This window comes from Chrysemys picta, chromosome 12, assembly GCF_011386835.1.
Source record: "Chrysemys picta bellii isolate R12L10 chromosome 12, ASM1138683v2, whole genome shotgun sequence".
NCBI lineage: Eukaryota > Metazoa > Chordata > Testudines > Emydidae > Chrysemys > Chrysemys picta.
In genome coordinates this window covers 3,580,160-3,608,058 of record NC_088802.1, presented here as the reverse complement: position 1 = coordinate 3,608,058, position 27,899 = coordinate 3,580,160, and the positions used below count along the sequence as shown (strand labels likewise).

General features: G+C 52.5%; 1 pseudogene; it reads right to left on the bottom strand.

Moving 5' to 3' along the window:
* Nucleotides 1-1,219: 1,219 nt before the first annotated feature.
* On the bottom strand, nt 1,220-26,077 carry LOC101942013 (zinc finger protein RFP-like; annotated as a pseudogene).
* Nucleotides 26,078-27,899: the final 1,822 nt, after the last annotated feature.

Sequence of the window (27,899 nt, the reverse complement as noted above, 5' to 3'; positions counted from 1 at the left end):
CATATACCCCCTCTCACCACACAACCCCCTCCCAGAGCCTGCACCCCCACCCCACATACCCCCTCCCACCCTGAAACTCCCTCTCAGAGCCTGCACCCCCACCCCTTCCCCACATACCCCCAGCCCCCTCCCAGAGCCTGCACCCCAACACCCTCCCCATATACCCCCTCTCACCCCACAACCCCCTCCCAGAGCCTGCACCCCCACTCCTTCCCCACATACCCCCTCCCACCCCCCAACCCACTCCCAGAGCTTGCACCCCCACCCCACACACACCTTCCCTCCCCTGACCCCCTCCCAAAGCCTGCACCCCCACCCCTTCCCCACATACCCCCTCCCACCCCCCAGCTCCCTCCCAGAGCCTGCACCTCCACCCCATGTACCCCCTCCTACCCCGAAAGTCCCTCCATGAGCCTGCATCCCCTCCCCCCATACCCTCTCACCCCCCCGAGCCTGCACCCCCACCCCCTGGCCCACAGTCAGTGTCCGATCCTCCCTTGCGTCTGTGTCAGGAACCACAGATCTCAAACGGTTTCAGAGGCATCGCCGTGTTAGTGTGTATCAGCAAAAACAACGAGGAGTCCTTGTGGCACCTTAGAGACTAACACATTTAATTGGGCATAAGCTTTCGTGGGCTAGAACCCACTTCATCGGATGCATGGAGTGGAACATACAGTAGGGAGGTATAAACACACAGCACATGACCAGATGGGAGTTGCGTTACCGAGTGGGGGGTCAGTGCTAACGAGCCAATTCAATGAAGGTGGAAGTGGGCGACTCTCAAGAGTCAACAAGACTCAAGTGCTGGCCCACAGGGCGCTTAGGAGCTCGTCAGTCCAAATCCACCACCCAATGTCCTGCTCACGCTGCTAGAATAGCCGCTGAAGGGGAGCAGAGGACTCCAGTCCTGGGCTCTGATTGGTGGAACTCTGGGGGGCCCGACGGGTCCCCAGCCTCTGTGTCCCCCAAGCCAAGGGGCAGGACGTTGTCTGTGCAGCTGGGTCCTCCCTGCTCAGCTCTGCTTCCCCTGCGATACCTGCTCCTGATCTCCTGGGAACCTCTCCCCGCCTGACGCCTGGTTTGCCCTCTGGTCTGTCCCCCCCACCTCTGTCTCTTCAGCCAGGCCTCCCCCCTGCTCTCCCCTCCCCCCAGCCCCTTCAGCCAGGCCACCCCCCTGCTCCCCCTCCCCCCAGCCCCTTCAGCCAGGCCTCCCCCTGCTCTCCCCTCCCCCCAGCCCCTTCAGCCAGGCCTCTCCCTGCCCCCCCCCAGTTGAGGGGTCTCTCCCTGGCCCTCGGCTGGGTCCCTCCCACGGGGGGGCTCCCTCGTTCCTTGGTGGGACCCCCCAACTCCTCACAGCGTTGGCCTCCCAGGAGCACAGAGACCAGCCTGGAGCCTCACACAGACCTCCACAGCCAGAGCTACGGGTAGAGCATCACCCCCACCCCCTGCAGCCCTGTCTGACTGGGCTGGCTGAGTCCTCCAGGTCCTAGAGATCAGCGGGTGGGGGCTAGAGGAGCCGGACAGTAACAGCATCAACACAGAAGAACGGGCAGATTCTCTCCCCGGCGAAAGAGGCTGGCGGGAAAGTGACGATCTGGTCCCCGGTACCAGCATCGAAAAACGCCACCTGCCCCCGTTCATAGTCCAGATGAACCCGGATCCTGCAGGGTGCCCGGCCTGGGGGGAAGGGGATGCGCTGCTCAGGGGATGTTTGAGCCCAGCACTGATCCCCCGAGCACTGCACAGCCCAGATCCCCTGCTCAGGGTTAAGGCTGATCTCTCCCTTCCTGCTCACAGACGCTCTGGCCACCCCCACAACACAGAATCCCCACCCCTCCACCTCCACCTCCACCTCCACCTCCCAGTAATGTCGGCCCGAGGTGAATCCCTCACAGCCCAGCACACAGGGCTCAGTGTCAAATCTCTCCGGGTTGTCGGGCAGAGTCTGCCGTGTGCGTCCCCATCTCACACTTCTCCGATCCTCAGACACAATGAATTCAGGATAGGCCGTCTTTGGATCCAGAGTCACGTTCGCTGCAGAGAGAGAATCAGAGCGTGAGGGGCAGAGCTCAGCCCTGGGGCAGGGTCTGTCAGTGACAGAACCTGCCCCAGCTGGGGAGTGAACCAGGCAACCTCCTGCCTCCAGGATTTCCCCAGCTCTGCCTGGGGAGCAGCGCTGAGATCTCAGCCATGGGCAGGGGGGATTCACACCCCGACAGAGCCAGTTCAGTGACAGAGTAAAGGGATCAGCTCCGCTGAGCCAGGCCCCGAGACCCAGCGTCTGAGTCTCAGTGATTCCATCCTTGTGCTTGGGGGAAAGACAAGGGGGGTTAGAGGGAGGTGGGTTTAAGCCACCTGTGTCCTTCCTTTAGTCTCCCTGGCCCCTCGTTACAGGGGCCTCAGGGCTGCAAAGCAGAGAGCAGCCAGAGTGTGATGCCTCCTGTCTATGCCCCCAGCAGAGCCGTCCCTTGGGGAGGGCAAATCGGGGCAACCGCTCTGGGCCCTGCGCTTTGGGGGGCTCCACGGGCCGGTACGATTGGCCGGCGCAGTCGATCCCAGAAGAGACAAATCCGTCACTTCCACCACGGTCCCCACACCCCCCTAGGGATGGCCCTGACCCCCAGCATGGCCCCAACCCACTGCTACAATAACAGCTGGGAGCAGAGTTGCTGTGGAGCCCCTGTGCCAACTTCACACGGAGTGGGGGGGGGGAGGGAGGGGCTCCCTTGCACCGGAGCTATTTTCTGGGGACTGTTTCCAGGCACAGAGCAGCACAAAAGGGCCTGACAATCAGGCCCTGGAATCTTTCCCCACCTGCACCCACCTCTCCCCACAGATGTGATTAGAGATCCTGGCATCATAGGAGGCTCCCAGCAGATTACAGGGAATCCAGCGTCCCCCTGTCCCATGATGTGACTCTGCACAGCCCGTCTCCTTGCAGAGCCCCCCCACCCCCTAACGATCAGCCAGCTGAGCACTAGAAAACCTGCTTTTACAGAGACCCCCCTAGCCCCCCAGGACTGTGTGGAGCTGTGGGGGGGTGAAGACACCGCACACTTACTGAACGGCTGCTTGGCTTGTGCTGGTCTATCGGGGACTTTCCAAACCCCACACTGCTGGCCCCAGGGCTATGCAATGGCTAATACAGTATTGCCGACTTCAAGGGATCAAATCTCATGAGATTGGCCCAACAATCATGACATGTTTAAAGGATTCTATTGTGGTTTCTAGGTCAGTCTCTTGATGTTTGAACTCCCCTGGCCCCTCCCCAGGGTGTGCGCATGTGACAGTCAGTGTTGCCCACTCGCCCACATGTACTGGAGAAGGTGATTTTGGTTCCTGCTGCAGGAGCTCTCACCCCCCATCTGCCCGTCTCCTGCCCAGCAATTAATCCTGTCCCCCAGACCCCCATCAGTTCTGTCCCCATCCAACCCCCTGCAATTCAGTCCCCCAGCCCCCATCATCACCGCCCCATCAGTTCAGTACCCCTACCCCACCGCCCTCAGTTCACCCTGCCAGCACTCACCCTATCTGCTCAGAACCCACCAGCAATACAGCCCCCCAGCCCATCAGCCCCCCGCTCACTTCAGGCCCCCTGCAGCTCCCAGGCCATAATAAAGCCCTCCCAGCCTCACCTCTGCTCCTCCTAGAGTTCGTCACCCTCCCTAGGCAGGGGAACAGCCGCACTGGGGTGGTGACAGCGGGAGCCCCAGCCATGCCCAGGGCAGCTAACAGGATTTCTAAGTAAAATTAAACCTCGTTTTTAGAACTCTCCAATGTCGGGATTTTTTTTCAGCCACGGCTCTATGGTGAGATCATGAGTTAGGCTTAATTTTACTCAGAAATCGCATCTTTCACGATCAATTCGTGAGAGTTGGCATGTCTGCTAATAGGTGATGTCTACCAAACCCCTTCTGACATTTTGAACATTTTTTCTTTTGATTTATAAAGTAGAGAGAGGAAACAGAAATGTCTATTTTTATATGTTGAATTTTCCCATTCTTCATTGTATCCCTTGTGCATTTGCTAATAATAATAATATTGCCAGGGGATGTGATGTATGGGCATAAAGAGTTCTGAAAATGAGGTGAGATGTTCCTCTCTGATTTTCCAAAAGGCTCATTTTTAAACTCTTAGATCTCTATGGAGATACGCTGCTCGCCCCCTCTCCTGCACCCCAGCCCATCTGCTTAACCCAACCACTAGTTACAAATTCTAAATTCTAATAGAGAAACGAATCGACTTTTCTGTTTTTAGGAAAGATCTGGGCAGCCACCAGTAATATGTTGCTCAGCTCCTGTCAAATGCTAAATTGAAACAAAACCTGAACTACGGTGCTGCCATGAGCCACCATAATTCATATGAAACTTTTCACTTCCCCTTCAATCCCAGAAATTTACCTTTGTCCAACCGCTGTGTAGACGACAGAGAGTCTAGAGGAAGAAAAGGGTGAAAAAGACGAAATGTCAGGTTGTCATGTTTAGGGATATATTCACATTGTTCATGTTCTAACACAAAAGCAAAATGAAAAGAAAACAAACATTATGAAGTTCTAGTTAAGGAGGTTAAGTGCAATTCAGACCAGTACAAACCATTACACACCTCACTAAAAATAACCACAAACATTAAAAACTAAGGACATGACCTAAGGTTACATGACAGACCCAGAGATGTTTTACCAGCGATTACACACCTATGGCTGGCCCATGACACTCGACTTGGGCTCGCAGGGCTTGGGCACTGGGGCTGTTTTATTGCGGTGTAGATGCTCGGGCTTGGGCAGAGGCCTGGGCTCTGGGACCCTGTGCCGGGAGAGGGTCACAGAGCCCAGGTTCCAGCCCGAGCCCGAACCTCGTGAGCCAGAGTCAGCGGACACGGGCCAGCCACAGGTGTTTAATTGCTGTGTAGAGAAACCCTCTGAAACCAACACATAATTCACAGACAGACCCACACACACACACTTTTTCACTGATTAGTATTCAATCAGCTTTAAATCTGCCCCTGTACCGTTAGTACTTAGTAAAACTTCTCATCCTTCCTGACAGCCCTGGTGGTCTCATCTCCAGCTCAGGAGGATAAAATGTGGAGAATCTCTAAAGCAGGGGTGGGAAACCTATAGCCCGTGGGCCAGATCCGGCCTGTTGCTAAATTTCATCTGGCCCGCAGCCACACCGGTCCCCTCCCCCGCCACGGGGCTGGAGCCGCAAGTGCCGACTCTCCCCGCCGCAGGGGGGAAGCCCCGAGTCTCTGCGCAGAGCCGTGAGAACTAGGAGTGTGGAGGGTGCTGAAGCACCCCCCAGGTTTTGCGTGGGGTCCCAGCCTCCGGCCCCACACCCAGGGTCCCAGCTGGCTGCTGGACCCCTGCCCTGGGCTCTGCCCCTGGTACCGCACGCAGGGTCCCGTCTGCTGGCCCTGCACCCAGGGCTCTGCTCAAGCCCCCAGATGTGGTCCCAGCCTCAGCTCCCTTACCCCTGTCCACATCCTGCCCCACCCTCCCGGAGTCATGGCCCAGTCTTGGCCCCAGCTCTGGGGAGAGGGGCACAGACAGGGGTAAGGGGGGTGCCAGGTAAAAAGTTTGGGGACCACTGGCTTTCAGCTCCCCCACTGTAAAAATTGTTCCAGCGCCACTGCCTAGACCCCCTGTGGGGCTGGAGCCGAGAGCGCCGGCTTGGCCTGCTGCGGGGGGAAGCCCCTGTGCCCCCTCTCTGTCCCCCTGCGGGTGAGTGGCACGGGATTGGTTTTTTCCGAGAGTCAATGGCCCGTGATAGAAAAAATGTTCCCCAGCCCTGCTCCAAAGCAAGAGAGGGACTATGGTGACACCGGAGGCCTTGCAGACAAAAAATCCAAACAAACATACTTCAAAAACAGTGAATTCAGCAGGAAGCCCAAGCTCAGGTTAACGTTCATAGCTGCTAGGAAAGGAAACCCCCAGGGAGTGCGAATGTAGGCCCCGAACCCAGTGTGTATGTGCTGTATTGAGAGCTGAGGAGGGAATTCATAGCTTCCAAATGATTAGTTGACTATTTCCATCCACAATCATTGTCCCTAAGAGATTTCCCCAGCTCTGTCAATTATCAGTGTAAAAAAGATGAGAAAATCCCCCAGGTGACTGTTTATTACCTTTGAATTTCTTCATTATGGTCTCCAGAGATGCATTTCTTTGAGAAGATTCCCAGATTCTCCATTTCAGTTCAGAAGAAAAGGCCACTGGGTTCTGAAACGTCTCCCTCTCACATCTGAAGAACAACCCAGTGTTACTCGCTGTGGAGTTCGGTCATATTTGTGTTTTACTAACATGTGTTTTACTCCAGTGAATGGTTGTAGCTCAGCAGACCCTGGAGGCTTAAAGTCTCTATTGCCCCAGGAATAGGTCCAATCCCAGCTTGGACACTACAAGCTTCCCCTTCATTTTGGTGAGACCGATATTGGAAAACTGCATCCAGTTCTGGTGTCCCCAGTTTAAAATGGACGTTGAGAAAGTGGAGACGGTGCAGAGAAGACCCACAAAACTGATTTGAGGGCTGGTAAAAATGCCTTGCACTGAGAGAACCCTGGCACTTGAGTGTGGGGTATAAATACCGTCATGAGGAGAACAGACTTGGTACTAAAGGGCTCCTCAGTTTCGCAAACAAAGGCACAACAAGGACCAACTTCTGGAAGCTGAAGCCAGAGAAATTCCAATGGGAAATCAGACAGACATTGTTAACAGTGCAGGTGGATTAACCATTGGAAGAAACTGCCAAGGGAAGTGGTGGATTCTCCATCTCTGGATGGGCGCCAGAACACAGGGGCCGTGGCCCCATCAAATTTAGAAGTGGGAGAGCTCTGCACTCTCCCTTTATACCTGCCTTAAAGGCAAGTGATGGGGGGAGGGGGCGGAGAGGACGAGCAGGGGGCAGGGTCTCGGGGGAAGAGGCGGAGCAGGGGTGGGGCCATGGTTTGGGCACCGGTGGCCCCCCACACACACTTCTACGGAGCTTCAAGCGTTACTGTCTGTTGATGTCTTCAAATCTAGACTGACTGGCTTTCTGGAAGGTGCTTTAGTCAACACACGTTAGGATTTAGTCAAATACAAGTTATTGAGGTGAATACATGAATAACGGGGTGAAATTTAAGGACCTGTGATACATAGACATCGACTCAGTGGGTGCTCTGGGGCTGGAGCACCCACAGAGAAAAATAGCCCCACAGATCAGCTTCCCCCCCTACCCCCCACTGCCTCCTGACTGCTAGCTGGCCCTGACTCCCAGCGCCTCCCCGTGCTTCCCAGCGCCTCCCACCCACCGGGAATCAGCTGTTCAGCAGCGGGCAGGATACCCAGGGGATGAGGGGGTGGAGCAAGGGCAGGAAGAGGCTGGGCGGGGCCTTGGGGAAGGGGTGGAGTGGGGGAAGGGCCCGGGGCCAAGCAGGGGTCTAACACCCCCAGGGGAATGAGAAAGTGGGAGCCTGTGCTGTGATATACAGGAGATCAAATGTGATGATCTCACAGTCCTTTCTCGCCTTCAACTTTAGGCATTTATGAAACTCAGTAATATCGTGCGGCAATGAGTTCCACAGGTTAATAATGAATTGTGTGAAAAAAGGGTATTTCCTTTTCTCAGCTTTACACTAGTTGCCTTTCAGTTGCACTGAACATCCCCTCGGTCTTGTATTGTGCGTGTGGCTGAGCAGGATCCCCTGACTTATATCCTGTACACCATTTAAGGGAGATAATTAGTGACAATCCTTGTGGTGATGTAGACACACATCGTACCAGGACCTGGTGTGAGACCCACTAACCCATTTCAAAGATAATTTATGTTCTTATCTAGTTCTTTGGATACATACAATGGTCAGTCCACTAGCACAGGGGTTCTCAGCTTACAAAGGCCAGTGTGTGTCCACTCCACACTGAGGGACGGCAAACTACTGAATGAACTTGCACTGCCCGAGGGAGCCTTGAGCAGTGTGAGTCGGTGCAGTTCTGGGGGGCAGGGCTGAAGCTGGGGGGAACTGGCTGGTGCCTTCTATTGCTGGTTCATCAATGGCTGGGAGATGATTCATGTAACACAGCTGGGCGGGTCCCTGCCCGTAGGTGTCTGTGTCAGCGCAGGGCCTGTCAGGCTTGTAGCTTGACATCAGCATCACAGTGCGAGAGGCAGCCCAGGTTGGGGATTTGGAGGGCTCCCCAGTCCCACAGTCCAGGTTGCGCCCTGGGAACCCGTCACACTGATGTAAATCTCCCTTGTGGCCAATTAAACCGATTACTTCTTGTTCTGCCCTCAGGGGACTTGAAGACCAAGCAGGGCCGGCTCCAGCATTTCTGCCGCCCCAAGCAATCGCGATCGGCGGCAGCAATTGGGAAAAAAAAAAAAAAGTTGCAATCGGCGGCGGCAGTAGGTCCTTCGCTCCTAGAGGGAGTGAGGGACCTGCCGCCTCCGAATTGCCTCAGGTGCCGCCCCTCTCCCTTGGCCGCCCCAAGCACCTGCTTGTTAAGCTGGTGCCTGGAGCCAGCCCTGAGACCAAGTGATCACCGCTCTCTGTAGAACAGCCTCAGACAGATTTGAAGACTTATCAGGCCCTGCCTCAGTCTGCTCTTCTCTAGACTAAACACACCCATTTATTTCAACCGATCCTCATAGCTCATCCATTCTAAACCTCTGATTTTTGTTGCTCTCCTCTGAACTTTCTCCAATTTTTCCACATCTTTCTGAAAGTGCGGTGCCCAAAACTGGACACAGGATTCCAGCTGAGGCTTCACAGTGGCAAGACGGGTGTGGGGAGGGATAGCTCAGTGGTTTGAGCATTGGCCTGCTAAACCCAAGGTTGTGAGTTCAATCCTTGAGGGGGCCACTTGGGAATCTGGGGCAAAATCAGTACTCGGTCCTGCTAGTGAAGGCAGGGGGCTGGACTCAATGACCTTTCAAGGTCCCTTCCAGTTTTAGGAGATGGGATATCTCCATTAATTAATTAATTTATTTATTTAACAACGTCCCCCTGTGTCTGACATTGACACTCCTGTTAATACATCTGTGGTGGGATGTTCTCCCCACATCAGCCCTCGAAAAGAGTGAAGGAAGCTGAGAAAGAGGAGATTAGTGAGACAGGCCACACATGAGGGGTTTAGGCCAGAGAAGTAACCCCTGATTGGACAATGAAACTCAGCTGAGCAGGTGGGGGCTGGGCTAGGATAAAGCCAGGAAGCTGGCAACAGACATTGGCTGCAGTGAGAAGTCTGCAGCCAGGGCCGGCTCCAGGGTTTTGGCCGCCCCAAGCAGCCAAACAAAACAAAACAAAACAAAACAAAAGCCGCGATCGCGATCTGCGGTGGCAATTCGGCGGGAGGTCCTTCGCTCCGAGCAGCAGTGAGGGACCATCCGCCAAATTGCCGCCGAACAGCTGGCAGAACAGCCCTCTCCGAAGTGGCCGCCCCAAGCACCTGCTTGGTAAGCTGGTGCCTGGAGCCAGCCCTGTCTGCAGCCCCCCTCTGTGCATTCGAAAGGGAACGAGGGAACCCAGGGGAAGAACAGCATGCTGGGAGCCGGGCCCTGACAGAAGGGAGTACTTAGAATTATAGGGCTAGAAGGGACTGCTAAGGTCATCGTCTCACCCCTATAAAAGAGAAGGGTGGAGAAGAAAGCCTATGGGAGGTGAGTAGGAAGCAGCCCAGGGAGAGAGCAGACCTTGCCTGCATGTGGTAGGGTCCCTGGGCTGGGACCTGGAGCAGTGGGTGGGCTCGAGTTCCCCTACCAGCCACTGATGGAGCGGCATTGCCTGGGCAGTGGGACCAGGGAGACTCTGTACCCCAGAAGGGGAAACCATTTAGTGATCTGGCTGGAGGCTGAGTCACGGAGAGGAAGCTGCATCTGCTGGAGCGAGAGAGGAGGCTGCAGAGTGAGAGAGAGACAACGGGGGAGAGACGGCAAGGGGAGGGGTTGGCCCTGGAAGAGAGCTAATCCCCCGAACAGCCAGGAGGAGGCACCACCTGCGGTGAATACAGCAACCTGGGATAACATCCCACAATGACATTTGCCTTTTTCACAAGAGCATCACACTGCCGACTCCTTCAATGTGTGATCCACTGGAACCCCCAGAAGTTTTTCCGCAGTCCTGCTGCCTAGCCAGTGATTCCCCATTTCGTAGTTGTACATTTGATTTTTCCTTCCAAAGTGCAGCACTTTGTCTTTATCGAATGTCCCCTTAAATCGATTTTAATCCTTCCTCCCTTCGCCTTTTGTCTCTTGTGTCTATTTAGTCTGTAAACGCCCTGGGGCAGGGACTGTCTCTGTCTGTGTGTCTGTGCAGCACCCAGCATGTTGGGCCCTGGTTTTGCCTTGAGCCGCTAGGCACTGCCATAGTGCTACTGATAATAGCACATTATAAACTCCTTAGAGCTGGGAATGTCTCTTCCATCATATCTCTTGCCACGCCCAGCACACGGATAGAGCTCACTGCATAATTAGAAACAATTAACAAACAGCTCATTGAATAGTCATCAGATGGCCCTGACTTTCCACCCCTACGAACCTAGGTGGAGTTTGGAGTCTATGACCTAGAAATGAGAGACTCATCCTCCATCCCCAATCTGCTGAGGTCTCCATTCCACCAGCTACACTACAAATCAATACCCTGTCTGTAGGTAAATCACTCTTTTCTCAGGCTGCTCTATTCTGGAGTCTAGTCAGAATAACAACAGCCCCAAGATTAGATTTAACGGAGAGAGATTGGGAACCAGCCCCACACTCTGCACTGCTGGACCATGGGGAGCCACATCTCATGTTTAAAATCCCTTCCCTGCATTGGGGAGTGAAAGGGAGAGTGAGAAGGAGCCACCTACCTGCTCAAGGTGCCTTTGATGTCCTAGAGGAGAAAGATAAAAGGAAATTCAGTCCCATCTCTCTTACTAAGGATCCCTCCTGCTCTGGAGGGGACTCACTTTGTCTTCACAGTTTGAGGTTCAAAGCGAAATGATTTGTTATTTATTAATGCAAACAAAACATTACATGTGCTGCCTTTGCTCTTTTGGAGAAGTGCTCGGACTGCAGGATCTGGGCCCAGGAAGTTTGTACTGGGGGCACATAGGCGCTTTGTGTAATGACATGTGGATAACCACCCGGCACATGGAATCAGAGGGCTCAGTCTTGTGATGTGTTGAACAAAGATCTCCCGAACACTCACAGGTGTGGGGAAGATCCCCTCCTGCAGACTCCAGTGGGTCCAGAGGGAGGGATGCCCCCATGCTGTGCTGCTCCCGAGCTGTCAACTCTCTCCCCACTCGCCCACAAACATTCTGAAGACCCGTCCTGTGGGCTTCTTGACATCCACAGGAAATTAGGGCTGGGAGAGAACAATGGGTGTGGGGTACAGAGTAACAGAGGGCCAATCACTATCCTACACCCCAGGTTCAATGCAGGAAACCTGAGGAGTGAAGAATGCTGCCCACAGCAGATACTGGTCACAACTGAGAATCTGACCCTAGATATCAGCTAGAGAAGTCCAGGATGTTACATTTTATGTCTCGCCATTTTTTCTTTTTTTGTTAGTTAGAGGCATTTTGAAAATAAAATCATTAGAAGGCTTTTGGAATTCTAACCACTAGTTACACTTTCAGGCTACCATAATTAATGAACAGCTCCTATCTAACGTCAGTTCTGGCAGAAAAATCACAACAGCCTCAGACCTCATGTGTGAATTTTAAGGCCAATATTTTCCCTTTTTGTGGTGTGTAGAAAAAGTGGCAAAATCAGGCTTTAAATGGAATCTTAGCTTCAATCTTAGCTATTTCCATAATTAAAGGCAGGGGGCACACAGCCTCTTTGTGTAATGACATGTGGATAACCAGCTGGCACATGGAATCAGAGGGCTCAGTCTTGTGATGTGTTGAACAAAGATCTCCCGAACACTCACAGGTGTGGGGAAGATCCCCTCCTGCAGACTCCAGTGGGTCCAGAGGGAGGGATGCCATTCCATCTTTAATCTTTTGGAGTTAGTGTTTAGAACACAAGAAATGCCAGACTGGCTCAGACCGGAGGTCCATCTAATCAGTATTCTGTCTCCAAAGGTGGACAGGGCCAGATGATTCAGAGGAAGGTGTAAGATGATCTGCCTCCTACATTCTCATCCTTCTCTCTAATAGTTAGTGACTGCCTGAAGCAATGCAGCATGAGGTTTAATATCACTCTGCATATTCTTGTTATCCATATAAATATCTGATCACTTTTTGAGTTTTGCTAAATGCTTGGTCTCAATGACATCCGGTGGCAATGAGTTCCACAGTCTAATTACGTGATGTGTGAAAAAGCGTTCATTGGATCAGTTTTGAATTTGTCACCTTCTGATTTTATTGAATGTCCTTTTGTTCTTGCATTATGAGACAGGGAGAACAGAGTTTGGAGTTTGCCATTTTTGGAGTTTTCTCCCACTAGAATTCAAAAGAAGAATTTCTTTTCATTTAGGGCTCGATCCAATGCTCGTTGTGCTCAAGAAGTATATTTCCATTGACTTTAATGGGCATTTTATCAAGCCCTTAAGGAAAAATAATGTATATTTTAGCAATACTGTATGTTCTGACCTTTCATTCCTACACTCCAAAAGTGAAGAGTTAGGAGACTTTCTTGCCCTGTGAAAGGTTCTGGGGTGTTTCTAACACTGTCTCACCTGCAGGAATTCACTCGCTGGCTGCTGGCACTTCTGCTCCATCTCACTGATCAGGGAACTGAAAGAAGATATTTCCTCAGATAATTTGGCAACATACTCAGCCCCTGACTTTTCAATTTCCTTATTCAGCTCTTCCAACTGGGCCAGCAGGAGTCGCTCTTGTTCCTCCAAAAACTGGCGCAGTTGCTGAAATTCAGACACAGTCTTCTGCTTCTCAGTTTCTAGCTGTTTCTGAAATAACGAGATACGAACAGGAAAAGCACAGGTCAAGGACAAGACTACGGAGTGAGTCATGGGACATTTTATAAAGCAATGGGACATTTTATGCACATGGCATCATGTCATTGCAACCTCACAGAATTTAACTTCTGACATTTTATGGAGAACATTCTCCATGCTCAGTAGACAGAAGATTTTCCAATAGATTTTCAAGAGTCCTAACTGGTGTTTAGAATATGAATTTTTCTTGCATGATTCGAATAATCTGAGATCAGTGGCTTCTAGAAAACCAGATTCTTCTAGGAAGCACAGCAGGTGTGGGATTCAGAACTGGACCGGCAAGGATTATTTTAGTAGAGGAAACAGTAGAACCCAAACTAAGAAGCACTAGCCTTGAACTGGGGAACACAATCTGTCCACAAAATACATAGAGACATAAAGAGCATTTTTAAAAAAAGTACTAAAATTTGAGCTCCATCATTTGTTCTCATGAATTCTGAAAACAGTTTTGGATACATAAAAATTGGCACACCATAAATCTTCGATTTTAAGCCACACAGGGACCTTGAGCACAAATTGGGCTGTTGGGAAGACCCCTTTTTGGCAATGTCTAGCAGCGATACCATTAAGGGCCTGTTCCAAAGCTCACTGAACTGACCCGGAGTCTTTCCAATGACGTCCTTGGGCTTTGTCTTAGGCACTAAGTCTTTAGGGTTACCATATTTCAACACTGAAAAAAGAGGACACTCCACGGGGGCTCTGGCCCCGCCCCAACTCCGCCTCTTCCCCATCCCTGCCTCCACCCCCTCCCCACCCCCATTCCAACCCCTTCCCTAAAGTCCCCACCCCAACTCTGCCCCCTCCTCTGAGCACCCCACATTCCCCCTTCTCCCTCCCGCTCTGTTCTTGGTTGGGGGTTGCTAAGTGCTTCATAAACTGTAAAACGTTTGTAAAACCTACAAAGTGAGGGTGAAACAGAGAAAAGTCTGTGAGCAAAACAAGCGGCTAGTGAGGGAGACATGGTTATCTATAGGAGATGTTTTTATTTAAGAATCCATGGTAATACAAATAGTAATGATGATGATGGTGGTAATGCTACAAATAAGCGGTTAAGATTGGGACCTTATTCTAAACAAGAAAATAAATCTAAACCATGGAGAATGCAGTGAAAATTAATATTGATGATTAGGAATAATGGTGAGGTAGGAATAGCATCATGATGGTCAAGGAGAAGGGATTCCGCTAGGGCCAGGTAGTAACCATGGTTCTATTTAGTATTTGTGTCAAAGCACATTCACCGCTTAAATACAGTTCTCTGGTTCAGTTATTTGGTACAGTAACTTGCAAACCGTGAAGCCGGTAGCGCTTCGGCTTAAGACGCTCGGGGGACCCCGAGTGCGAGTGGCTGCAGCAAAACTAACAACTCGCACCGAGATGATGTCACAGCGGGTGACCCCCCCCCCCCCCCACACACACACAAATTCGGAGAGCCTTAATATAGTTGAAATCCACTGAATTGCAGATTTTTGGATGGACAGAATGGAAACAATAGTAGCTATTTTGCTAAAACTGAAGGACAGCTGTTAGTGTACAGGACTTCTGGCACTGCATTTCTGACTATCCCACTGCCTCATTCGGTGACCCTGGGCAAGTCACTCAGGCCTGATCTACACAGATTTTGTGCCAGGGTAACTATTTTGGTTAGGGGTATAGTTTTTTTTAAACCAATTTAGTTATCCCAGTACAACCCCAAGTGTGGATGTAATTCTATACTGGTACAAGCACTTTGATACCAAGTCCATGCCAGGAAGTTGTCCCACTTTCATTCTACTGGTACTGTTAAAATGAGAGAATTTTCCTGCGCCACCAAGGCCTTACGCTCGATCCGTTTCCACCTATTTATGATTTTCCACTTGCCGCTTTGTGATGCTCAGGCTGCAGGAGCTCTACAAGCATAAAGTATTTTTATGGCTGTGTATCACAAGTGGGGTGCGTGGCTAGGAGCCTGACCTTTGCCTCGCCTCACAAGATATGAAGGTGCGGGCTGTAGTCCACGAAAGCTTATGCTCTAATAAATTTGTTAGTCTCTAAGGTGCCACAAGTACTCCTGTTCTTCTTTTTGCGGATGCAGACTAACACGGCTGTTACTCTGAAACAAGACCTGGGTAACGTTTCCCCTGGGTCATGGTTTATGGACAGGACTCACAGGGCACGCAGCAGCCCGACTGATTTTCACCAGTTCCATTCAGGAAAGTAAACGGAGACACGGGGGGCGCGGGTGGAGGGTGGGATCCTGCCCCGCAGACACACCGCAGACACACCCCAACAACATCCTCCAGGCAGCTCAACCCGACTAGCGGCTCCTTTCATTAGGGTTACCATTCGTCCGGATTTACCCGGACATGTCCTCCTTTTTGTGCTAAAAATAGCGTCCGGGGGGAATTTGTAAAGCACTCACAATGTCCGGGATTTCCCCCCTACCCCGGCAGAGCAGAGCGAGCGGCTGGGAGGGCTGCAGGAAAGTCCCGGGCTGGACTCCGGAGCAGCTGTAGAGGAGCCGGATCCGCCCTGCATTCTGAGCAAGTGTATCAGCTCAAAGTGCAGCCCTCCCCTTTTGCAACTGGGAGCGGTTTCTGCCATGCAGCGTAGCAAAACGGGAGCGAGAGCACTTTGTGCTGATACAAGGGCACTTCTCCCCTGCAGCCCGGTCCGGCAGCACTGTGCAGGGCCAGGGACCGGGTTTTGTTGTGCAGGGCCAGGGACCGGGTTTTGTTGTGCTGGGGAGCGCAGCCACATGTCCGGCTGGCACAGAGCCCAACACCCTGTTCTGAGCAGCAGGGTAAGGGGGCCAGGGGGCAGGAGAAGGGGCAGGGAGGTTCTGGAGGGGGCAGTCAAGAAACGGGGGGGGCTTTTTGGGGGGAGTGGAGAAAGTTTTGGGCAGTCAGGGTACAGGTAGGGGGTAGGGTCCTGGGGGCAGTTGGGGGGGGTCTTAGGAGGGGGCAGTTAGGGGACAAGGAACAGGGAGTCTTAGGTAGGGGGTGGGGTTCTGGAGGGAAGTTAGGAACAGGAGTCCCAGGAGGGGGCAGTCAGGGGACAAGGAGCGGGGGGGTGGGGGGCTGGGAGTTCTGGGGGGGAGCTGTCAGGGGGCAGGAGTGGGGAGAGGGATTGGAGCAGTCAGGGGACAGGGAGCAGAGGGGTTTAGATGGGTTGGGAGTTCTGGGGGGGCTGTCAGGGGGCAGGAGTGGGGAGAGGGATCGGAGCAGTCAGGGGACAGGGAGCAGAGGGGTTTAGATGGGTTGGGAGTTCTGGGGGGGGCTGTCAGGGGGTGGGGAGTTGTTGGATGGGGCGTGGGAGTCCCAGGGGTCTGTCTGGGGGTGGGGGTGTGGATAAGGGTTGGGGCAGTCAGGGGACAAGAGGCAGGGAGGCTTAGATAGGGAGTGGAGTCCTGGGGGGCAGTTAGGGGCAGGGGTCTCAGGAGGGGGCAGTCAGGGGACAAGGAACGGGGGGAGGGTTGGGGGTTCTGGGGGGGGCGGGAAGTGGGAGGGGCAGGGGCGGGGCTAGGGCGGGGCTCCTCCCGTCCTCTTTTTTGCTTGCTGAAATATGGTAACCCTACTTTCATGCCCCAGGCTTGCCAGCCACCCCGGCCCCTCCGGCCGCCCCGTGACTGGTGCCCGGGGCCGGGGCGCAGCTCCAGCCCCAGGGGGATGCAAATCCAGACAGTGCCGGCTCCCCGCAATGTGCTGGCGTCCACAACCCCCCCGGGGGCGCCCCCCACCCGGCGCTGGCTGCCGAGCGGCACCCAGAGACACCCCCCACCCAAAGGACAGGGGCCTGCACCCCCCTTCCCCGACGGCTTGCTGCCTCACAGGGGCAGGTTGGTCGCGTCACAGGGGCCGCTGGGAGTTGTAGTTCTCGGCCGCTCCCCTCTCCCGGCTCTCCCTGGAGCGTGAGGCCCGGCCGGACTACAGCCCCCAGCATGCCCTGGGCAGGAGCCGAGTGTCACACCGAGATGATGTCACAGCGGGCGACCAACACACACAAATTCGGAGATCCCAGCCTCCCTATTTCCCCGGACATGTTCGGCTTTTTGGCAATTCCCCCCGGATGGGGATTTGGGGACCAAAAAGCCGGACGTGTCCGGGGAAATCCGGACGTATGGTAACCCTACTAAGTGACCAGCCTCCTCCTCTGGGGAGCAGATTCCTAGAGCAGCTGTACTGATTGTCCAGCTGTGTTATCTTGGTTGAAAGTGCAGCTGGCCAAAAAATTGGGGGGTGGGGAAATTTGCAAAAATAATTGAAATTTCAAAGTTGTTTCCATTTCTCAGTTTTCAGAATGGAACTTCTTTTGATTTGTTTCAAAAATATGTTGAAATAGAATTTTTTTTCAAAAGTTTTCTCCTTTTTCCCAAAATGGAACAAAATAATGTTCATTCCCCCCCCACATTTTTCTGTTTAGTACTTCCTCTCTGTACCTCTTCAAAAGATCTCCCAGTTTTGAAAAAGTGGCAAAAAGAAAAAGGAAAAACTAAGGGGGAAAAAAACTGGAAATTATTCATTTTAGTGGCACACAGGAGAAGAAAGGACTAAAAAGAGAAAGAGATGAAAAACAAACATGAAAGTTTTTAAAATGTTCAGCTTTTTAAAAGCAAAATGAAATTTCAGTTTGAAATGACACAAAAATGTTTGTTTCATTTTGAAATTTCCTGTCAAAAAATTGAAAAATTTGTTGCAAGTGACTTTTCCCCATGAAAACAGCTGTTGTCTACTAAACCCCTTTTATCTGCAGGAAGATTTTTTTGGTTGAAAATTTTCAACCAGCTTTAGTTGAAAGTAGGGTGACCAGATTACCACTATAAAATATCGGGACGGGGGCGGAGCCAAAAAAGGGGGCGGAGCCAAAAGGGGGCAGAGCAAAAAGGGGTGGGGGGACAGAGCAAAAAAAAAAGTTTTAAGGGGCCTGGGGCATTAGCAGGCCCCGCACGCTGCCCTCCCCGAGTCCCCGCGGAGCCTCCCGCCCCCTGGCCCGCCACGGGCATATGCTGGAGTCCCCGCGGAGCCTCCCGCCCCCTGGCCCACCACGGGCATATGCGGGAGTCCCCGCGGAGCCTCCCGCCCCCTGGCCCGCCATGGGCATATGCGGGGCGCAGTGGGTCTGGGCGGGGGCAGCACGGAACAGGCAGGAGCCAGGGGGGGCAGCAGGGGCCGAATCCCCGCTGCTGCCAGGGAGCCCCGTGCCTCTCCCTCCCGCTCACGGCTGTGGCTCCTTCCCGGCGGGACGCGCCTCCCGCTGCCCCGGGCACATGCGGCGCGTGTCCCCCGTGCCTAGTCTCCCTCCCGCCGGGAAGGAGCAGCTGGACGCGTGCCGCATGTGAGTGGGGCAGGCCGGGGGGCGCGTCCCGCCGGGAAGGAGCCGCAGCCGCGAGCGGGACGGAGAGGCGCGGGGCTCCCCGGCAGCAGCAGGGATTCGGCCCAGGCCCCCGCGCCGCCCACCTGGCCCCTGCCTGCTCCGCGCTGCCCCCCGACCGGACCCACCGCGCTGCCCCGCGGGCTGCTGGGCTGGAGCACCCTTCAGGCTGCGCTCCCGGCCCCGGGGTGCAGCAGCCCGGGCAGAAGCCCTCTGGCGCGGCGGGGGGGCTCACAGCTGAGCCCCCCGTCTCTCTCCCTTGCCCGCCCGGTGCCCGGGTGCTGGAGCTGACTCACCAGCTCCAGGAACCAGGCACCGCCGCCGCCACCCCCTCTCTCCAGTCTTGCGCCGCCATGCTGCAAGCCTGGGAGGGAGGAGGAATGCTGGGGAAGAGGCGGGGCCAGGGCGGGGATTTGGGGAGGGAGCCAATGGGGGAAGGAGGGGGCGGAGCCGGGGCGGGGGGGCCCGAGCGCCGGAGCGGAAGGGAAAATTTCTTCTTTGTCCAGTGTCCCGACCAAACATTGGTCGGGAGGCGGGACAAAGAAGCAAATATCGGGACAGTCCCGATAAAATCGTGACGTCTGTCACCCTAGTTGAAAGACTAAAGGAGAAACTACTGTTACATAAACAAATTACACTGGAATTATCAGTGAAAATATTTGGATTATTAAACCTCTTTCTTAATGCTACACTTTCCCGCTTACTCTCAATTAAAGCAGAACAGTTTTTCTTTACAATGAGAATAAGAAGTGATCATCTTTCACGGCTGAGAACGTGTTACTCACTATTCCTCTGATGACACTCAGACTAAGCCGTGTGTTGATAATGGCCCTGTGCACATTTGCTTCTGGGTAATAACGGCACCTACCAGCAGTTCATGGCTTTTATTTTCCCCACTCAATTTAAATGACAGATCGCGTCTCTCGCTTTCTTCAAAATCACCAACGGCTCCGGATCTGGTCCTAACAAAAGAAAACCTGGTTTAGTTTTGGTTGTTTTTTGGAGGATTTCCCGCCACTTATTTATATTTGCAAGAATATCAAATACATAATAAAATGGGTGAGTGCTCTAATCACATGACTATACAGTCACTCTCATACTAGCGGTCTCTCTCTCTCTCTCTATCTCTGGCCCAGATGACTCTTTATCCCCAGTGGAATAGCTTCTCCAGGGAAGAGGGAGGGAGCCCCATGTCACAAGAGCCCATGGTTAGGGCACTCCCCTGAGAGATGACAGATCCCTGTTCGAATCTCTTCTCCTCATCAGGTGGAGGAGGGACTTGAATCAGTGTTTCCTACTTTCCAGCTGAGTACCCTAACCCCTGGGCTAAAAGTCAGGAGGGAGGCTGCCTCTGTGTGTAGCAGCTTAGGGGGCCTGATCTGGCAGGTCTGCTCAGAGGCCACCTACCTGGTTGGGCCCCACACTCTACCTAGGCAGCCGAACGCCTGTCTTCCTCCAGACTGTGAATGGCTCTAGGGCTTAGGTGGGAAATAGGCGTCCGGATGCCTAGAGGGAGGCAGCCATGTCTCCAGTAAAAGCTGGAACGAGCCAGAAAGGCCCAGAACAACATTTTAGTCAATGTTGCAAAAACCAGCAGGTGCTTTTACAGACAGTTAAGAGCAATATTTTAGTGATGAGAACAGACTCATAACACATTGTACTCCTGGGGGAATTCTGCGCCACTGCGCAATGCAGGATTTTGCAGAAATTAATGTTGGACATGCAAAATTTCCTTTTCCCCCCACAGAAATGGGCTGCAGAGATATTGGCCACCACTAGGGGCTGCTGGACTTGGCAGAGCCCAGCTCACAAATAGAGACAATGCCACGGGGAGGGAACTGGAGTGTTCCCAGCAGCTGTTGCAGTTCCCAGCACGCCCCGCGGGAAGGAAGGGGGCAGGAGCAAGCAGGAAACTCTGTGCAAGCGGGACCCACCATCAGGCTGTTTCTCCTTCTGGATCCCTGGGCTGTGGAGAGGTCGGGTCTGTGAGTGTCTGGCCTGGGGGGAACCTTGCAGCTGGGCTCTGGGGGAAGAGGGGGGTCTGAGTGTCTGGGCCGGGGAGGGCTCCACAGCTGGGCTCTGGGGGGGAGAGGACAGAAATGATACTCACAATACAACTGAGAATAATGCTGTACTACAGAACACCGCTGACAACCCACCTGTTCAACAAACAGCTTTATCATAAACCACCCGCAGACTCAGCTCCGAAGTGGCTCACGGACCAAAATAAAGGGCAATGGGTTGGAACGGCATTTTAATAAATAAAACTGATTTGAAACACCTCCGCGGAAACAGATGACATTGGGAGCGTTATTGTAGTCATGAGAACTGATTCACAGCTGACTGTCATTAACCCATTCCAGCCCAGAACCACTTTAAAACCAAGGAGGAGCCTGAACCGTCAGTTCTGAAGTGGCTCAGACCAGTTTTACATGCAGCACATACAGGGGAGACTGATACAATGCTAATGAGAAACTCGTCTGAACCGACCTTTAACCCGGGTTTTGGGGGATAATTCGCTTTATTACTAAAACCACCCAGATCACTTGGTTCCAAAGTGGCCCAGGGGACAGAAATGCTGCATGTCACACAAGTGAGAGCAGCACAGTACTACTGAAAACACCGGCCAAACCAGCCTTTCACTGCCTGCTCCTGTGCAATGAAGGGTTAATTATTAATCAAACACTCTGTTCCGAAGGGGCCCAGAGGATGGCAATGAGTTGTTTGCCTCCTACTGCCTGGCTCTGGGGAAAAACTCTGAGTCTCTCTTGCTCCCTTTTGCTTTGCAGATGACTTACTGCCTCTCTCTGTGTACCTCTGTGTAGGCCTCCAAAGCTTGTCTCCCAACAGAAGTTGGTCCAATCAGAGATATCACCTCCCCCACCTTGTCTCTCTGCCCCCTGCAAGTCCATTTCCTTCCTCTGATCTCACTCTTCCCTCACTGAGCACTTTCAGTGCTCACTCATAGACCAGCTCAGACGTTACCACAGAAATGGGGCCAGGGAGCAGGCAGCGAGGGGGACAGGGTGGGTATTCCATGGGGGCGAATACTCGCTTTCTTGCTGCTTCACAATGCATGTACCTGTGGGAACACCTGTTTTCACCCCGTTTTCACCTCTGGTCCTCTGCAGTTTGGAACCTTGACCTTCCCCCGGCACGTAGCTCTCAGTCGGTGTCGCGGATGCACAGAGCTGCTTAGAGGGCGTGGAAATCCTGTCTGTACACTTGCATGGCACAAAAGTAGGCTCAGAATAGGCCACTAACCTCCTAGGTCCCTATCATTGTTGCCAATCACTGAGTTGGTAGTCTGTGTTGCTTAAATGCAATACATTATTCTACTTTAATCATCCTACTCTGTCATTGGTTCTGTCTCAACGATTGTCCAGTCGGTGTGTGTCTCACCCGTAACTCTAATCTGATTTTTGCAAAGCTTTGCAGAAGATCTAACAAAACCTAAAATTCACAGGTGCACAAATACAATAAAATAGATTGGTTAGTCTTTTTTTCCTCCAGTATTTGTAGTTTAGTTTCTATGTATAAATTGGGACACTTTCACTGCAAGCAGCACTGGACATTTTAAGAAATCCTATAAAAGACAAAATATCGAGTCTTCCAGCTTCTAAGCCAAAAAATGGACAGCTGCTTGCATATAGTTATGAAGGGCAAAAGGACAAAAAAGATGACTGGAGGTGTGATCAATACAAATGGATCCACGGAGGAAGCCATCTTTTCCCTACAGGGGTAGCCTCTGGTAAGGAAGAGATATTTCCAAAGACTGATCGATACAGATGAGGTTTTGTGTCACAGATATGGATATGAAGTTCTTGGTGGAAATGTGGACAAAGTGATTGTTCATTATTTGGGACAAGAAGAAACACCTGACTCATGTGTGCCCTACAGGAATATGAGAAACTATCCTTTGAGATCTCATGGTCGTACAATGCCATCTGTACTGTCAAAAGTTGTGGAGCAGAAACATTTAGGCCTATCTAAAAATTACCAGTGAAAAATAACAGACTCTAATGTCTCACCTGCCCATACGAGAGTGACTCTCCTCAAAAATACACAAGAAATAAAAAATAATGTATGAAAAACAGAATCAGTCCCAATGCTTAGTGATGTGTATGACCTTCACTGTCCCCTGGAAGGGTTTGTGTGTCAGTACTGCCGGGTCCCTGAAATCTCTGCAAGTTGGGAGCTTCCAGATGTTATTGGTATTCCACATTTCAGCCAGGAGACTTTTCCTCTCCCTTTTCATGTGCCTTTTTTCAGGAAAATCCAGCAATTCCCATGGCTGCGCTGATTCATGACAAGTGCACAACACATCCACACAAGATGTTTTTTCATTTCTAGCAGAATGTGTGTCCCAGGTCAGCAGCAGTTCCACTGTAATAGTACTGGGCTATAGGTTATACATTTCCGCCCCTGGGCAATTCAGAACTGACTTTTCTGGGTCCTTACTGGGATTAAAAATGGTTTTTAGCAAGAACAGGTTAATAACAGTGTATTATAAGTCTCACTGCTAAAGTATTGTTTGTAAGGGGGGTCTAATGGTATCCGCTGGTTTTTGCCATAATTTTTTTATTAAAATGCTGTTCCTGGCCATTCCAGCTTTTACACCGTCCCGTGATTTCTTACCTTGTAATCCTCGGCAGCTTCCTCTATGGGAACCACAGTGTGTTCTCTGTGATCTCGGGACAGGTGGCAAGCCAAACAAATGGGTGTTTGATCCTCTTGGCAGAAGACTTTTAAATCCTCCTTGTGTTTTTCACACACTGTCCCAACTTCTGGTTCTTTTGTTTGCTCCAGTTTAAGCATTCTGGAAGCTTCTACAATATTCCTTAGCTGTCTGTTTGGTTTGAAGTTTCTCTGGGAGAAGGTTTCTCTGCACTCAGGACAGGGGAAGTTTGTACTCAATGCCTCTCAGCACCGAGTGATGCAGGCCTGGCAGAAATGGTGCCCACAATCTAGAGACACTGGATCTTTAAAATAATCTAGACACACCGAACAAGTCACTTCACCTAGGAGCAGTTGCGCTGGATTCGCAGCAGCCATGGCTGCTTCTGCAGAGAAGAGAGGAATTTAGTTTCCTTTTATTGTTCTCAGAAATGGGCTGATTCTGAACTTTGCACCCAAACAGGCCTTTCCTACGTGTACATTGTCTCATGCTACTCTTGGGAGGCTGGAAACTCCTTCTGGTCTGAGTTAGCCCCTGGAGGAAGCACCAGGACAGACTGTGGAGTGGCAGCACCTGACGCTGTTGGTCCCTGCAATGGTGCAGCACGGCCACTCTGCAGAACAGCTGATTGAAAAACAGCACCTGCCACACCCACACCCAGCTCCATACAGCGTTTCTTCCCGCCATCGCTGGGTCACTGTGTTGTGGGACTCCAGAGGGACCTAGAGCCTAGCTCATGGCACAGCTCTCTGCAGCAGGTGGTTCTGGGAACATTTGCAAAGTACTGTGGGCTGCCAGTGGTATTCCAGCCTTTAGAAGGGGAGGATCCTAGAGTCATGCCCCTCCCCCTCAACCCAATGACTGGGGCAGTGACCATCTTTTTTTCTGCTCAGTGTTTGCCCTCTGTGGTTGATGCAATAATTTCTAAATATCGTCCTCCCCGCCAGGTTCCCACAGCTCAGCAGGGGATAGACACATGGTCTGCGACTGAGGAAGAGGGAAAACAGGGGGCTGGAACAATGGGGGCCGGAGTCACTGCCTGATTCTCACCAACTGCAGCATGAAAACATGTTGATATCTTGTGCCAAGGGCTTTGCAGGAGGCACAGACGGGCTTCTTAGCCTTCATCTAACTTCTGCCAAGTCCTGATCGGCAAAGCTATTCCAAGTGACAAAAAGGCCTGGTGGATCTGTGTTGCTCCCAGTGACGTATGCAATCAAGTAGTTTTCACTGTGAGGGGCTTTAACCCATTTCTCAGACAATAACATGCAGATTCAGACCAAATTTTCAGATTCCAGAGCAGTGGACTTATCTGTGGGGGACAAACGCTGTCATCTCTGCTTGAGTGTGAGCCACTGTCACTTGCCAAGGGAGTGGAAGTTCCTACTGCCCTTTGGGTTAGAACCCGTGAGTTAGACTCTAATCAATCCAACTGGGAGACATTGGGCCTATTATCAGAAGAGATTTAGGGCAAGAAAGCGACCAATCAGCCCTTACTTAAGAAATCATTTTTTGACAGTAAAAATCTTCTCAGTTCTTGCCCTATTATCTCCTTTTTAAGGGAAAGTTCATCCAGAATCTTTTGTCCAGGCCACTCTAGTGCTAGTTGGGGGGACCTCAGATTTCCTTGACTCCTGTCAGTCTGGTTGTTAGCCAGCGTGTAGCACACAGACTACATTGCTACAGGACCTTCTCCAGATCAGGGGTGAAGATCAAGTCAATCACGCTGACTCTTCTACATCTGTCAGACGTCTTTGATATACTGACTATGGTGAGTTGTAACTTATAGCGCTACACTTGAGTGGCTTTGTCCTTTTCTTTCTAGGAGGATCCCATAGGTAGTGCTTTGCAATTTTCTGTCTGCCCTGAGGACTTTTTCATGCAGGCTGCCACAAGGTTCTCTTCTTAAATTACAGAGAGAGGTCTATGAGCTGCTCTTCCAACTGTTAAAACAACACAAGCCATTCAAGTTTGCACTTTGTGTTGGGAGGTTTCATTCTGAGGATAGAGCTAATATGATAAGTAAACATCATAGTCCGTGGCAAGAGTTCACGGGCATTATAATTTCATCTAACCTTATCACTGCCAATCTGAAGGCTAAAGTCCGTCCCATACCTATTCTTGGAGAAAGGTGACTCTATAATTTATGGGAAATGACAAAAGAGCATTAGGAAGTCCTGTGTTCTGATTGGCCATTAGACATCATGTTGTGACATACATTGCAACCCCACGCAGTATCTTCGGTGACCACTGTGACATTTCTGAAAGGTTTATGTATGATTGTGTCTTCGTCCATGGGGGAGGGTCCCACAAGTCTCCAGGAACGCGAAAGGGTGTGTGGGTGGGAGAGGGACTAAGGGGAGTCACTGAATACTGTAAACAGCCCCCAGAGGTGCCAACTGCTTCAGGTCTCCGCTCCTGTGATAGGGCCACACGGCCTCCCCTTTAACACACCCCACACCCTGTGCCACCAGCAGAAAGGGGTGTCAAAGCTTTAACTGAATGAGGGAGCTACAGTGGGTTCAACAACTCAACCTTCTTCAAAATACTCCGTGTCAGGTCCCTCACGGCCACCCATGTTTTAACACAAGCGCAGTAGCCTGGGGCAGGCGCAGATTGGCAGAGGAAACGTTTTCCCAGTGCGGGGCTGAGGTGGGCTTTAGCTCCACTCGCCATGGGGCCCGGTCCCCTGCTCCTCCTCTCCCCCCGAGGTCCCACCCCCGGCCAGGCCTGAATCAGGCCATGGTAGGAGCCCAGGGGGGCCATTTCAGATTTTGGTGAGGGGGGGGCAACTTTAACTGTGATTCCAGGAGCTACTTAGGCACCTGAAAATGATTGAGGTTTTTTGTAAATTATTACTTAGAAATTAGCTGACAGGAAATTGTATCTAATTCCCATTAGGGCTGTCAATTAACTGCCATTAACACCTGCGATTAACGCACAGCACAATTAACAGACCCTCAGGGCTGGATACTCCAAAAGCCTGTCTGGTCAGGCGCAGTAACACACGCCGCCACCAGGGGGCGGGAAGAGACGAGGTGACAGACAGTGGGGTAACAACAGGACAGTCAGGGGCTCGCCGGAGCAGCCCCCCACCCCGTTTGCAGGGCTCGCCCGCACCGCCCTCCCCATGCCGCCTGCAGCTGGGGCTGACCCCTCCCCCGCCGAGTCCCGTGCTGCCTGGGCTGGGACTGACCCCCATCCCGAGCTCAGGGGCTGATCCCCACCCCCCCACCCCGAGCTCCACACCTCCCCCAGCTGAGGCTGATCCCGTCCCGAAGCTCCTCACCGCCCAGAGTTCAGCTCTGAAGCCAGCACCTCCCGCCAACAGCAAATTCTCCACTTCCCTGCTGGCGGGCAGGGGCATTGCTCCTTCAGCTGTCCCTGGGCAGCAGCCGCCTCTCTCTGCTCTGCCTGGCAGCCGGGACAAACGCCCAGGTTTGGCGAAGAAGGAGGGACGGCCGGGACAGAGCTGGAGAAGGGGCCTGTCCTGGCCAAAACGGGACGTATTGTCCCCCTACCCAGCCCGGCCCCTATTGTTCCCAGCCGGCCCCTCACTCCCGGTACCAACCCCCCTGCGTCGTGCCCCCCTGCCCTAGCCAGCCGCTCGCTCCGGGGTACCCCATAGAGAACATGGCCTGGTGAGCTCAGCCTCCCTGCACCAGCCTCTCCTCCCCTGCAGTGTGGTGAGTCCCTGAGGTAACATCCACCCTCCCTTGCAAACAAGGGCTCGCTCAGCGGAAGGGAGCCCACCTAGCTCAGTAAAAGGAGGCCAGCCTGGCGAGCCCAGTATGTTGGTGATTTTATATAATAAGTGATTTTAAATGTCTAGGATCAGGATTTTTTATATGGTTTCCCCCCTCATCAATATGGACTTTGGGACTTTTCAAAATGGAGTCAAATCTCCATTTTGTCCCCTGAGGCGGGAAAATTAAGGCGCCAAAGCTGTGGCACGAACAGCTGGTTCAAACCAGTTGGAACTGGCTTGTAACTGCCGTCCCCTCAGAGCTTTCCCGCCACTCATGTCTTATAAAGAACTGTGCCCCGTCTTCACAGCGCTGTCCGGGGGGCAGCCGTGTGCGGTCAGGCTATTGCCCAGGTCTCCGGATCGAGAGCTGCGAAGGATTCTGTGACACCAACAACTGACCCACCACCCAGGGTCCTTTGGTCCATCCGCAGCTCCGGTCCCAGCCGCTTGTCACCATCCAGCGGTCGAGATCCAGCGTTTCTTCCCAAAGGCCGGCGTTCGGCCGAGGGCAGAACGTCCTGCACCCACCACTCGCCACCATCTGCCCTGCCCAGAGATGACAGGGATTAGCAGGGGCCATAGAGGGGGTTGGATCTGTTTTGTTCTTGTTGCCAAGGGAGGGGTAAATTGGGCCTGAGCTTCAAGCTCCTTGGTTGCAGTCCACTGGTTGCGGAGTGTTTGTGTTGCTTACGGTTTTCTCCTTGCCCCGTCTTGTAATTAACCCTTCATACAAAACTCCCCTCTTTCAAACATAACTTTTGTCTCTCCTCTTTTCTTACACCACACGTGTGAGGGGGGTGGGACACAGGAGCTGCTTCCTCAGGTGATAGACCCTGATAGCAAGTCTAAGACCCCGTACCTGTAAAAGGGAAACAGAGGCACATTGGGGTTCATGTAGACTTAATTTTTCCCTGGTTACAAGTACCAGAAACCACCTTCCAGAAGCAGCAGCAAGACACCTCCCTCACCCTCCTCCTGCACATGTCATTGCTTCCTTCCCACTGCCGTCCTCCCCCAGCACTGAATGTGTCTTTGGGTATGTCTACACTACCCACCGGATCGGCAGGCGGCGATCGATCCAGCAGGGCTCGATTTATCGTGTCTAGTCTAGACGCGATAAATCGACCCCCGAGTGCTCTCCGGTCGACTCCTGTACTCCACCACCGCCAGAGGTGCAGGCAGAGTCGACGGGGGAGCGGCAGCAGTCGACTC